The sequence below is a fragment of the Pinus tabuliformis genome, chromosome 9, assembly GCF_031772625.1.
Source record: "Pinus tabuliformis cultivar Carrire ecotype Pingquan chromosome 9, CPIR1, whole genome shotgun sequence".
Lineage (NCBI taxonomy): Eukaryota > Viridiplantae > Streptophyta > Pinopsida > Pinales > Pinaceae > Pinus > Pinus tabuliformis.
The window spans coordinates 774,908,414-774,923,968 of record NC_142307.1 but is presented as its reverse complement, the minus strand read 5'-3'; the positions used below and the strand labels follow the sequence as shown (position 1 = coordinate 774,923,968).

Genomic DNA, 15,555 nt, shown 5'->3' with positions numbered 1-15,555 from the left:
TTATTTTGCATCTTGATACTTCAAAGTTTATCCTTGAGTGCCAACTTTCTGTGGTCAATATTATTCTTGAAAAATTCTGTCAGTGCTTTCCACATTGCGAAGAAATTTTTTTTGTCGATATTTGAGACAATGTGATCCCATACTCTATCCAAGACTATTCTCCTCGCCTTGGCTACATCTTTCTTCACTTAGCAATGTTTTGCGCATTAGATTATGATGGTTTTGCAACATTTGTCTTGATGTATTCTAGCAATCCATTGTCATCCAAGACTACCTCCATGCGATCCTTCGATGCAATAGAATTAGAGGTGCCATCTAAGGAATAATGTGCGTTAGTCCATTGAAGGCCATCTTCTTAGCTCTGAAGAGATCTTTCTGCACTGAATTCCAAATTCGAACCTCCTAAGAAACAACTTCAAAATTTATGATCTAATGTGAATCTTACGTTGATAACATGTAGAAATTATTATATATATTTTCAAATTCTCATGAATTTTTAATCAAAATCGCAAGACACGAACCTACTCTACTGCTCTACAGACATTAATTAACATTTTAAAACAAAAATCTCAAACATGCAATAAGAAATCACACAAATGCAAATAATATTTTTCTTGTGGAAAAAAAGATTGCTAAAAACCCCAATTCTTGATTGCATTAAATTGATGAATACAGATGTATTACAATTTTTTTGCTCAACTGAGCACAACCTACAAGTGCATAGCCTATATTTCTGTTCATTGAGAAGCTCCGATCCAGACTTAGTCAATTTTTCCCTCTACTTGAGCTCCTATTTCCTTGTGATGTTCCTTGAGAAATTAGGCCCCTATTATTTAGGAATTTATCCAAAATGGGTTGTGATATTCCTTAGGTTGATCATCTCACTGCATGCAACAACTATACACTCAAGACTAGTATAAAAATGATGTTACAATGCCTTGGAATCTCCACCAAGCCCGGGGAACTCAAATTCTTTGCACGCACTACCTATTTTTGGCTTATTGATTAGTTAAATGGATGATCATTAAGATTGACTAAAGTCACACTACTTAATTGACCTTCCACTAGTTCCTTTAATGGTTAGAACTAGTTTAATTGAAAACAATTATAGATAATTGACCTTAATTTCTACAAAGTAACAACCACACATGTTTAACTGAACTCTAACTCCTCCAAATTGGATTTACTAGATAAACTAAGTGACACAAGCCATGCATGTTAGCCGAATCCAAGTTGTTTGCTCATATAGAAATTTGAATTATCCCAATTTAAGCAAGGAAAAAATCAAATTAAGAATTTCTTGTTACACTTTTCAACACATATATCCACATAAAATAATGACACTACCCTAATCTACTCAGTTACTAATTCTACTATTCATTAAAAAAAAAAAAAAACTAAAATAAACCACTACATTAATGTTTCTTATGCTAATAATTTTACAAAGATATTCCAAAATCAATACTATAAATAAATTTAATGAAAAATGATTTTATATATTAAGGAAATGAAATATAACCTCATACTTAAAACAAATAGCAAAAACATAATTAAACTAAAAATCATTCATAATAACGTATTGTACTTTAATGAGAACATCTAGATCATAACCAAAATATTGTATTTTTGAAAGTATCTCAATTTATTATACCCTGTCATATCGGACTTCAGCCGTATTTTTCATATGGATTAAATACATTAATATAAATAAATAAAAATTGATTTAATTATAAATTATTTAGTTTTTTCCAAAATAAAAATAAATAAAAAATTAATATATATTTTTAATTTTTTTAAATATAAAAAGTAACAATTATTTTTAAAATTATTTTTTTTACAAATAAATACATAATATTTATGTAAATAAAAATAAAAAATTGTATTCTTTTATTAAGGTGTTAGAACATATGCCAGAGGAGATTGTGAAAGGAAATATCCTGCTACCTTCCATAACATTTAAGATGATATGGAATGGCTATCCCACCCCATGCGGCTATACATGTTAATCACATTACATTTTTTAGTATTAACATGGAAACTCTCATTCATTCTGCGAGTTCTCAATCTGTCTATCATGGCTTCATGTTGTTATGCAGTCCCAAAGACAATACCTCACTGTAGCTAGGATATTTCACTCACGATAATGGATTTGTGGAATCTCTATTGTTTGAAGGTTTTGGCCCACTGGAGGCTTGTCTTCATTACAAAACCCCTATGTTATAATTTCAAGCATGGAATGAGGTGATAGTTACTAAGGAAGGGAACCCTCGGACTTTGGAAGTGGTCACAATAGGGGACATAGCCCGATGGGGATGCGAATTGCAAGGAAGCGAGCTTTGTCCACACCATTTCAAATCCTAGTAGCCTGATAATTGGGGGTAATCGTTTCTATGTCTAATTTTTTTCAATATTTCAATCCCTAATGGGTTAACAGTTGTGAGGTAAACTTTTATATGTTCAATTTTAGCATCATTCTGAGTTTATTTGTCTTTGCATGGTGGAATATAGTTTAAAATGTGTACAGAAGCTTGGTGGTGTAGAATTTCTTGGTTTTCATGGTTGTTGGACCCTAATCATAGACACTTTTTGTATGTTCATCCTTTGTACCTGGTAATTCTAATCCCAGACCCATTTGGTGCCAGGTGTGAAATACTTTATGATATTGACCTGGATCCTATTTACTTGTCTCACTGGTTTACAATGCGTGGTATCTTTAACTAAACATATCCTCTCGCTATGTGACATGCCTTGCTAGCATATACACCCTCATCAAGGTTCTAGAGATCGAGGCCCTTAGGGAAAACATTGGTCTCAAACCCAAGCATAGACCATTGAGGAAATATTTCACTCCTCCACCCCTCCTAAAATCTAAGAGGAAAATTTTCAATTAGAAGCCTTAACAACAAATGAATGCTAAGCTTACCTTGATTCAGAAATCCAAACTGAAGTATCTAGCTAGTTTCTTGACTCTAGCCATACAAGGGGATGATGGAGCTAATATCTCAATTCCATTACACTTCATTGGCAAATGAGGACACTCATGGGTAGGGTTCTCAAATAAAAACAAAAGGTTTCCAATGAAATTATAACTTTCCTTAATGATATATAATGATTCCAATGCCACTAGCGCTCCTGCTTAGTCATCCTTGATGCTCACTTGTCCTACATAGAGGGTCACCTCAAATGTAGCCTTAATCCTTCATCTCCAATAGGTATAAGTGCATAGGATCCAACCCCTGTCTCCTCTTCAATAATTGATATTTCTTCTAGCCTCTTGGATAATTATTTTTACTTTCAGCTAAGTAGTTTTCTTAGAAAATGTGTATATAGTGATAGTTGTCACATGTTTTTTTAAAAATCTAGCCTAGAGCATGTCAGAAACTTGAACTACAAATTAGTTATATTTTTGGATGGTTCTATTTGATAAAATAATATATCACTGTTGGTAGGTTTGATTCCCTTGTGACAAATTGCAACAATGCTAAGGATGAACAATAATCTTATTTTGGTATGGAAGTTATTTTGAGGCAATAGAAACTTTAATTAACCAAAAAAATTAAAATTAACTTTTATTCTACAAATGATAGATATGTGCGTGTTTTAAAGATCCTATTATGTCTGCTAACAATTTTTTATAGGAATTTTCCTAATAAAACAAAATAAATATTTTATATTATTTATTTATTAAAAAATAAATACATTGAATTATTTTAAATAGTTTAAAATAAACTAAATTATAAAATCTTACAAAATTTGTGCAAAATTTGATAACAATATGAACATCTAGTCGTTTTCCTTTAGGAGTTGTCTAAATTTGTGCAAGATTTGAAAACTATGTAGACAATCCTTTAAGAGTTGTCTAGCTAGTCATAGAAAGGCATAAAATTCTTTCCCATACAAATGAAAAAAAAAAAAAAAAATAGTCAAATTTTGGAATGAAATTTGTTTATGATTTTTTCTATTGAAGGATGAGAATTTTTTTTATTATATTTTCTGGTTTTAATTATTTTTATGAGTTTTTTTAGTCATTTTTCTATGTACCATAACAATTTAAAAAAGCAATGTTGACAATTCTGGTCGAATATCAATATACTCTATACAAGGAACTACTATCATTTTTATATGTAAATATTATCCTATTTTCATGGAATTTATGTATACATGCATGCAACACCTATTTATTGAAATTCCATCTTAATGGTGGGAATTAAAAATAATTTTTTCTGGTCATGATGAATCATTTTGCAATTCAAATTGTTTGCATTTATGACCTACTTTGCTTGGTCCTATTTACTAGTTTCTTCACTTATTTAGATTTATGAATATTAACGACATATCTTATTTATACCTACTTAATATCAACTTACATCAATGAGCATTGGGGATAAAAATTTTGATTCAAAATAAGCTCGATTCTTAATTATAAAAAAATAAATGATAATTAAGTAGTATTCAATTTACTTGTTCAATTTTTTATCCCAAAACTAGATTATTATAAAATTTCTTAATTTAAACTTACTCAAAATTCTTTATATATCTACCCTATAACAGTTCTTTATATATCCACAATATAACAGTTTTAATCCAGCAATTTGATAATAAAATTTCATTTCAATAAAACAAAGTCAACAAAAACAATCACATGAAGACAATTTATAAAGTCGACTGGGTAAAGAAGTTCACCCAACCCTCCCTACTTCTCCAGATTCACCTTATTCACTTAATGCACGAATAACTTTATTATCTCCAGATTCACCTTATTCACTTAATGCACGAATAACTTTATTATCTCTCCTTCAGAGAAACACTCTCCTTCTTACATCAAGGGATTGAATTCCTCTCACAATATGTAGCTCATGCTCCCAAAAGGAACTACCTTTTTCTCTACCCAAAAAAAATAATGTTATTTTTTTTTATAGCACATGTGCACTAATTATGAGATCTACAATTTTTGTATCAAATGATTTTGGTTAGTTATGTTTTATTGATGGAAAAGTGTGTTGTTGGGCGTTTTAAAAAATTGTTCTATCATTTGATATTGCACTGATATTCATAAAATAATACTATGTTTTTATTTTTTTTTAAAAACCTATTGTAATTATTTGAGTAACTAGATAAATTATTGTGTAAGAAAGAACAATATTTTCATTGTAATTAAGGGATAATACGCAGAACATGAAAGAGTAAGTTGTCCTATTGAATTCCCTCCATATGATTCCTATTTAAACTAAAGTAAATGGTGTAATTAACTTTTCTCCATACAATTCTTGCCTGCAGCACAAGTAAATGGCCCTTTGAAATCCTCTTAATATGGTTCCTATATACATTGTAACACTGAGAGCCATCTCTATGTAGTACTTCAAGTGTATCTAGTATTTTGGTATGTATATAATACTTAACACAATGAAAAGTGTGATTTGTGAAGTATGTATGAAATTTGAAATTATTTTCCATTTTTACTGAAAAATAGTACTTTATTTTAACTTGTCAATATTGAAAAATCAAAATAAAATTGACATTTCAAATTGAAATGTAAATTTTTTTCTCAAATTTGATGAGTCGTTTAGAAATTGTCCAGATGGGCAAAAGTGGCGGGAATCCGGGCAATAGAGAGAGTGTTTGAATCATGTTTTTGATAGTGGAAATGGATTCAGCCCCATCAAAAACCTCTAGGTACCTAAAATCTTGAAATTTAACAATTATAACTTAGATTTTTAAAAATACCAACCAAATTTTCTCATATGACAAGAATTTCCATGACTTTCCTGGCAAAAAAACAATCTCCTTAAACTACCGCCAAATTTGAGAACAGCCGGCAACCATAAGAAATAGTAATAGTAATTTTCCAATTGATGATAATCCGTACTTGTCTACCATTAGTGGAGTTTTATGATCATCGCACTTAACCATAGATGGTACTGTCGCCTCTTTCCTTCTATTTCCAGTAATAAATTTTGTATGATACTGGTAATATTAATCAGCATTCACAAGCAAATGGAAATGGTTCTGAATTCTCAATAATGGATTCGTACGAAAGCGTAGCAAAATGCAACGGCTCTGATGTTCTGCAATACAAAATTCAATTTAATGGAGGAATAGTTTTCGCTCGATCGAGGTATTGAATTTTGCTATGAAGATATTGAAGGGCTGCGTCCACGCCAATTACAAGGAAATCCATCAAAGGCCACGAAATCTGATTGATACGTGTTTTACCTTCTCTCTGATGATTTTTATCATTAAATATTTCATGTCATATTCAGTTTATATCTTAGATATCAACCAATAAGTTTTGTTGTAATTTTATATTGCTTTTTCTCCATATCAAAATGATATTTTAATGCTATTTTGAATTGGTTTAATTTTATAATGTGGAAAATGCCATTTATATTGGTTTAATTTCATAATTTTCAAAATGTAATTTAATAGTATAATATTGAATCTAGACTATTTGTGTTGATTAAGGAACGGTCTCACACTATCATTACTCATATATGAATTTGGTGAAAGATTATAGTTTTTAAAAATAGTTTCAAATCTGTTAGGAATTAAGTCAAGACGCATTTATGGTGTCCTCTCTAACCTCCTCCGCTACCACTTACAATGATCTCTTTACTCGTTTGCAATGGGTTAATATTTACTCCTATGCTTCTTATTAAAATAAAGATTTGGTTAATTTCAAATTATTAATAATTACCTTCGATTGGGGATTGGGGTGGACATCATTTCCATCAAGATAATTAAATGTGCAAGATATTGGGGTACAAACTCACCACCCTCCACATGCTCGAGGCGATAGGTGCGCTAGCTCCTTGCATGCAAGAGGTTAATAGTCTCACAAGAGGTGGCAACGACACTGTGTCTCGGATCTCGCATTGTGTTAAGTGCTCTGAGAGAGTTGATGCTAGGTTCTTTATCCAGGGTAAAAAATTGTGGAAGGGTGACGTTGAGAGCATAGGAACAACGTGGCTCTAGGTGAGGTAGTGGGCTAATCTGAGTCAGGCAAGCGTAAATTGTTATGTCACATGCTTATTCTCTCCCTCCTCCATGCATCAGCTTGTCTGGTTATGGGATTTGGGCCTGCATGGGGTCGACTTGCCTGATGTTTGGAGCAAGTAGGGTTTCAAGAAGTTGCCAATGCTTTTATCCTTGATGCAATATGTCATGTTGACTAGTATCGTCTTTATGTCTATTTGGTTCGAAACTCTTCTTTCTCGGATGGGGTTATATGGGATTTATGCCTCTATCATCGGCCCTTGGGACCTTCTTTTTCTGGTTTGGTTTGATAATCCTAGTGTTGGGGATGGGTCGTCCTTAGCTTTGTCTCTAGGATTAGTTTTACTATAATTACTGGGGATGGGTGGAGGATTTTCTCCCTACATGTCTTTTTTCCCTGGAACGTAAGTTTTTCTTCATCTGTCTTGCCAATTCCCGTGCCTTTTGCCTCTGTGGAAGTCTTTGTAGGGTTAGATACGAAGGTATGCGACAGTTTGGGTACGGGGACTGCACTTATGTTGTAAGCCCTATCGGTCTCTTAAATTCTTCTTCTGATTACTATGATAATTGGTTCTGGCTTGTGGAAGCTGAGTCTCTGTGTGGGTCAGATGGCAAGGATGGGGTGCATGAGATAAGATCGAAGGAAGTTCATCAAATTTTATCATGGAAATTATTATTTTGTTCTCCCATGGCAGGTGTGTGGGGCGATAGGGTCACTTGGAAGCGAAAAGCTTATGGGCTCGGGCCACCACCTGTACAAGCAATTCACCATACCCACGTTTTGACTATGCACTGTGAGCTCGTGGTAATGGCACGGGTTGCAAATGCTAGAGGTCACAGTAGGAGAACCCAGGTGACTGCGCAAGAGGAGTAGCCCAGCTTCTCTAGGGGGAAAACAAGGGGCTGCAAACTAGTAGCCAGCATCATAAATGATGCGCCCACAACATATCGTAAAGGAAACAATGAGGAAATTAGATGGTAAATCGAGGAGTGGGAAGTTGATTTGAACCATCAAGAGGGATTGATGGACATTGAGATGGAGGATTGGCGGGCGATGGTGCCAGATCCCAAGCATACATAAAGGCGCGTTACCGAGTTTAAACAAGCTTTATATTTGTACTAGACCATGAAAAGTATCCTAAGAAAGGCCTTGAAGAAGATCTTAGTGAGCATGGAAGTAATGGTGTAGGACTTCCCCAACTACAAGCAAGAATCCCATAAACTTCAGTTCCAACTCCAAAAACAAGATGGATGCCTTTGTTGAATCAGGGATCACCTTCCATGCCTTCTTTTGCAGAAAGTACTGCCACTTTCCAATGTTAAGGATCTGGCTCCGGTAGAGTTTGCATTTGCCAAGGGAGAAGAGTAGTCTACAAGATGGTTTCAGTTTTTGATTATTTTATATGGGGTTAGCTTTTAATTGCCAAAATGTTATTTTTTACGTTCATAGGGAATTAGGAAAATAGTATTTGGACAAGGAAGAGACAAACATACTTATATAGCTTGGGTAGAAAGACTTATTTTTTTTTTCTACTGGATGACTTATCACATTGTTAGGTAGCCAACAGACTTGGTTTCCCTTTAGGCAAGTTAAGACCATCTAACTATTCATATAAAATTGACTATCTTCTAAAGTTACACCAAACTTTTTAGTTGTTAAACTTAAATTTAATAATTTGTTGCTTTAAAATTTTAAAATAACATTACATAAAATAATTCCTATATTTAATTAAAAACATATCAAGTTATCCATTATAATAGTTTATAATTTTGTAAATATCATGGGATTGCAATTATTTCCCTTCCCATTGTTGAAAAAAGAGAAACGGACTTCGCAATGATTAAATTTTATATTTGAAATGAGTGAGATGATAATATCAAAATGTTTATTATTTTACATAAATTCACCAACCTTCTCCTTTTCAGTTATTCATAATATTATAAACCCGTTCCCGTTTATCATGATTTTTATTTAATATTTAAATAATTTGAAATGTTATTTTTTTTTCATACTATTTAAATGATTTAAAATGTTGTATTTAAATGATTTAAAATGTTGTTTTTTTCTTGCACTGCTATTTTAAATTTAGTTAAATCAATGAAAAGTGAAAATAAATCATATTATAGATAATCATAATATTTTAAAAAATAATATTTAAAATATTATTATTTTTAAATTTAAAATAAAATTAAATATTATAAAAAATTTATAAAAATTTAAATGTTAAGATGATATAAAGAAGTGAATAACATTATTTTTCTTACTTGATTTAGTATAGAGAAAAAAATCAAAATAAATAATAAATAAATAAAATTAGAAAAAAATAAAATAATAAAAAATAAATAAATTTTCAGAAATTTTATTGTAAAACTGAATGTTAGATAATTTCAAAATGTTTTGATATGAAAGAGAAATTAAAGATAAAAAATATACTTTTAAATAGAAAATGTGTTTTTTCGGACTAATTACGTTATTAATTTCTTAATTATATCATTAATCCGAAAAACATTTTTCTATAATATAAATTAGAAAAATCTCAGATCTAACATCTTTCAATATCAAATATATATCTATATTTAGGCCGATAGGCCTTCCTATGCATCAACAATCGTCAACACTTTTACCCTGCTCCGTTGGATCAAGTGAGACACTTTCAACCGTTGATTTGAAGTGTCATCTAGCAAGCATGCACTGCACTTTGACTGCTTTTTCCAAATATAGATTGAGTTGCCTTCTTTTCTGCTGTGCATTGAACCTGGCCCTGTTATGCTTTAATTCTGCGTGCACTGAGGACGATCCTCCGAAAATGCCGATAATTCCCACCTAAGACCATAACAACCGCAAGCTGCAAATCAAAGGGCCTGCGATAAAATATTCGAAACTATTAAATTCTTAGATTGCCTTCCTTCCTCTACTCTGCTTCTGTTCGAGACATTCCTCACCAGAACCATGGCGGAGCCGAAGCAGCTAGCTGATTGTAACGGTGTCAAGGTAAAGGCAGTCCCCTCACATGCGTTTGGGTTCTCTTATTTTAAGCTCAAGTTCAGTGTGAGATTACTGACCAACCAATTTATTAACACTTACTCTGCTAAATGAGAGTGAAGTTTTCTTTAAATTTGTTCATTCTTTACTTTGCCTTGTATTTCAAGATTGTGCCCCAAATTTGACGTGAAATTTATTGTTTATCAAGGATGAATGTTTACAGACAGCCTGCACAGGCTCCAACAAGTGGAATTTCAGTCCAAGTGATGCCGTCATGGGATGTAGCCATAACATGTTAGGAATTTGAGGTGTTCTGGACTATGTGATGTCGCATTTGAATCCTGACGGTCATTTTGGTTTAAGTTCTGCTTCTATGTTTTGAGCGATCGGAGTCATTTCCTCTGTTTATTGCTGCATTTTGATTTTTGCAAGGCATTCTGGTTTCCTCTAAAATTAAGGTTTCATTAAATTTACGCTTTCTGGTAGTGATTTTTGAGATGTTGGGGTAAGGGTTTGGTAGATTAAGACATGCAGACAAATGTGCTTTGTTTTCTGATCTATTCGCAATTTTTTCAAAGGTTTTCAAACGCATTGAACTTCCTTTCATTATGTAGAAATATTATCCTTCAGATCCCTATATTGTCTTCTAGGTTTTAAGTTAGTTTTTAGAAAAGCGTATATGTTTTGATTATAATTCGCCCATAGGCGTATATATTTCAACCTGGGGATGGATCAAGGCGTGGGGAATTACATATATATTTTTAATCAACGAACCGGATTGAATGTCCTGGGAATATCCTACGAATATTCTTGGAAATATCTTATGAATATCCTTCATCTGAGTGTGCAAGGGTTACTGTTTTGCGTTACAATCTGTAGAAATTAATTTTTAATTAATTAAAACCCTGAGTTGAAGCGTTTCCATTCTCCCCTTAATCGTCCCGATTATGTTTCAACAGCAAGTCCCAAGTTAAATGAATTTACCTGACTATCTGTTCCAATTCATTCATTCATCCGTCATTTGAGGAATGAGTGCAAATACGAAACCATTATTCTCATTGTTTTGTGGTAATAGCAGTAGTGGCGGGAAGACCTCTCTGGGTTAACCTTTTGGCTAAATTTACCCTCCAATAGCTCATGTTACAAAAGAAAACCCTTTAGTGATAAATCTGGAATCACAACTAAAATTTCCGATTATTATCATCGGGTTGATGTCCAAACTGTGGAAATTTCATTACGGTAAGTGGTTTACTGCATGTGTTTTGTTTCATCTTGCGTTTTTAGTCTCAAAGGCTAGGGTTTAATGTTTTTTTTGGTTCATGGTGTCTCCTTTTGTTCTAAGAACGACCTTCAGCAAAAGTGTTGTCTGCGCCCTGAGGAGGATCATCGCTTGGGTTTCTCCTCGGAGAAAAAAAAATTAGAAGAGTAGTGTTCTGTATCTATATACATGTGTGTGGGGTAATAAAGAACTTATAATCTACGTTTATGTAGTTAGAAGAACTAGCGTTTCTAAATTGTAATACGAATCGTTGATGGAATTAAACCTAGACAAATTGTTTGCCGTTGTTGATATGGACGGATGTAAGATAAAGCCGATAATCTCCTCACTCGCTGTTATCTCAGGTTGGATATCAATTCTTCTCATTTATCACACTCATCTTACCCTGGAATAAAATGTATGACTTAAACAATGGTCCTTGGAGGACAACTTTTTAGTTTGAGATTATATTTGACACAATTTTTTAATCTCGTGGCAATTATAATTATCAAAAATTATAATTGCCATGAGATTGCCTTTGTTTCTTTCATTTTAATAAATGTTTACATGCTTATCATGACAATTAATGATTTCTATGTGAAAATGCTAGAGTATGATGTACAATGCATGAGTATCCATTCTACAATCAGTATACATTATTATTTTTTTTGAATTAAGAGTGTCTTTAAAAAAGGGTGGAAAAGAGATCGCCTATTTCCTTTAAATCACACTCTCTTTAAATAAAATAGAGCTATAATTCATTGTGGATACGCATAACTATTTAAAACTCCGAGGATAATGTATATATTTTACAATCATATACATAAATTTCTTTTGAATTAAGAGTGTCTTAAAAATTATACAATGTTCATTGGTTGTTTCGTTTCAATTGCCCTGCATTTAAAAATAAACTTGCAATTCAATGCGATTGGAATGAGTCCACGATTGGGTGTCAGACACTTGTAACTCTACGCCAAGTGAGGTATGACAAGCCACATATGGTATAAGCGGAAGAGGGCATACATTAAGCCATTCTATTACATTGGGGTTAATTTCTCTGCATTCGAATGTGTGAACCATCACCCTTTGGCTGCGTGTGAAGGAATAGTACATCTTGAGAATCCATCGCGTTGTCTACGTTACGGTGGTTAAGTAGTGATGAGCATGTTGCAGTATAGGTGTTATTTGGCTTTTTGAGGGAAACAAACTTACCATTGTTTTCTTTTCTTTGGGTTGGGTGGCCGCTCTTGGTGCCATAATAAGGTAACAACTCTTTTCATTCTGTTCTGGGTGAAACTTTCCTTTTCATTTTTTGGTTGGAGGGTGTGTTGTTTGAAGAACTAGTTGGTGTAGCGGTCTTTGATCTAGGTGAATATTTTTTTTGGCATTCTAGCTGGTGGTTTACATTACGAATTTGAATACGTGCACAGTGGTCATCATTGACTTTTTTGGTTGGCTTTCGAGCTTTGAACTTACCAGGATGTACACTAATATGAAGGTGAGGACTTTGACCAAAAGATAATGGAATATTTCATCAAATTGATCAAGAAAAAGCACGGAAAAGATATTAGTAAGGATAGCAGAAATGAAATAAGACATTCAATGTGTTCCTTGTAATATAGATATAAACAAAACATCTAAAGAAAAGTAACTGCACAATGATCCAGTCCAAGAAAACAAGGTTTTCCACAAACCAATTAACTCTTCTAGAAAAATTCAACAATTCCAATTTAATAATCCTATCGGCCTCTCTTTGTACCTTTTGGGACAACTGCTAGTTTATATTAATTTCAAAATATTAATACAATAATACATTTCCCAACTTTTTATCTTTTAACTTGGTAAATTATGTTGACTTTAGAATATTTTCTTTTATTATATTTTCGGCCCACAAATTCTAAAGAATGCAAATAATCGCTTGATGTTTGCAAGCCATATTTTAATTTTAATAAAAATTAATCATCCTTATTATATTACCATTTAATTATTTTAACATATATTTAATTATTTACATATTAAAATATAATGCGTAGGTTCATTTTTATATTACCGGGCACTTATTTTTGTGTTTGTAATTAAATATAAATATTTAATTATTTACATATTAAAATATAATGTGGAGGTTCATTTTTATATTACGCGGTACTTATTTTATGTTGGAAACATATATTGATGTGTTAAATTTTATGGAAAATCTAAAAATATTATTTATTTATTTAAATATATTATTTATTTGTTTATGAGAGATTTTTCAGGGTAAATCACATGCTATTTTATTTGTTAAGTTGAAAAATCAAATCTAGGTTGCATGTTAAATAGACAAAGCAAAACATCCAATAGCTATAATTTTTGACTAGGGAACGGCTATATTTGTTACTTAGAGTAAATACTATATATTTTTATCATAATCTCATATGTAAATCATATGTAAATGTCAATAATAATATTCATAATTATTGTTAATTCCATACAATACATAATATCTATCAACATTATTCATAAAGCAGCGTTTATATGATATGTATGTTTAGAACTCACGTTAGATAAATAAGGAAATGATTGTATAATTAATTTAGTTATAGTTAATGTTTAATTTTATTTATCAAAATTATGAGAAGTATTTATTATATTTATTGTTAGCGTTATTTTTGAATAACGCTTTTAAAATTTTAATTTAATTATTAATAATTATTAAATGGGTGTTAGAGATTTACTTTTCATAAAATATTTTAGAATATTTTTAATCATAATAATATATTAAGGGTTGAGATTTATCTCAAAATTATTTATGTTCTTGTTTTCCCCTTTAATTAAAGCGATTAATTATGAAAAAAGAGATATGAACATGTGTCAAATGAGATGGGTTATAGTTTTTTGGACATGTGATATTGACAAACCATGGTGTTATTAAATGTTAATAATTTCGATGGTAAAATAAGAGTGAACCTTCATAGTTAAAATTCTTGTTACATATTCTTTTGAATGTATATATGTTTTACTCATATATTGATTACTTTTATAATTAATAATAACAATTTAAAACAAAGTCATGATTTAGTTCATTTTTATGAGTTTTTGGTCTTCGTAATGTGAGATATTTCATGAAGTGTTTTTATAGCTATCATGCATTGATGCGCATTAATGTTTATCAACCATTTAATTTATATGGCTTTGATAATTCTTAAAACTACAAAACTACATAATTTAGATTACTATTATTATTATTATTATTATTTGAAATGAAATCTAAATAATTTAAAGATGGAAAATATTATTTATATCTCCAATGAGGGTGTGACAAGATAATGATCGCAGTTAGTAGGAATTAATGTCCACAACCCTGGTAACTACAATTATGTTGAGCATGGGGGCAGCGTGGCCACCCCCATGAGTGTAATTGCATGTGAACTAAATTGATTTTGTAACTTCTTGAGGAGGCTAAATTCTACCAATGAAGGTTGCGATGAAATTTTTTGTGGATTATTAGTTTGGGAGTTCCTCGGTCCCCTACCTCTACTAGTAGACCATTGGGTTTTCCTTGGAACCTGAAAGAGGTAGGCTTGGTGGAGAGTATATTCTATAGAAATAACTTCATGAATGAGTATAAATGTATACTTGGTGGAATAGGGACATTAGTCCGGGGGTGAAACTAAGTTTCCCAGTTCAATCTTGTTGTTAGAAGATTGCAATTGTTCTTAGTTTATTCAACTTGTCGACCACCCAGAACTTCCTGTAATCAGATGCTACATCTCATCCTTTTCATCGTATTTCTAATCCCTATCATCTTTTTAGTATACAACTATGTCGTGAGTTAAAGCTAGACTTGCTTAGAGGGGTTTTGTTACTAATTTGTCAATATAAATTTACTTATTTCTTTGATTTTCAACTGAAAAGTGGTACAAGGGGTTCAACTGGTTTGGATTTTAGGAATAAGAGAGGGTTTCATTCAGTTTCAATCGCTACCTCAGTGTATGTCTAGAATCTTCCTGCAAAGATCTACTGTGTCATTGGTAATATCTTTTCCAAGCCATCCAACTTTGTGATTGGGAATTTAAATAGGTTTGATAGTGAGTGTTATATTTCTAAGGATGAGTATATCAATCAACCTTTTACTTGGCTATTTTATTTTAGTATTGTAAGGTGGTATTTCTATGTTGGTGGCTTTATCCCTAATGGGCTTTTCATATCTATGAATGTGTCATGGTTCAACATTTGGCTTGCATGCTAGTATGTTAAGTATATTATTCAAAGTATAAGATGGCTCATATCTTGGGCCTTCGGTTGGAAAAATGATAAATACGGTGTCAAAGCGCCATTTTTT

General features: G+C 31.9%; 1 long non-coding RNA gene across 1 annotated transcript; it reads left to right on the top strand.

The window, feature by feature from the left end:
* The first annotated feature begins 9,729 nt into the window (after positions 1 to 9,729).
* Positions 9,730 to 10,243, top strand: LOC149151019 (uncharacterized). The gene is made up of 2 exons (XR_016263716.1): positions 9,730 to 9,985; positions 10,185 to 10,243. It is a non-coding gene; the product is annotated as an uncharacterized LOC149151019 (long non-coding RNA).
* Positions 10,244 to 15,555: the final 5,312 nt, after the last annotated feature.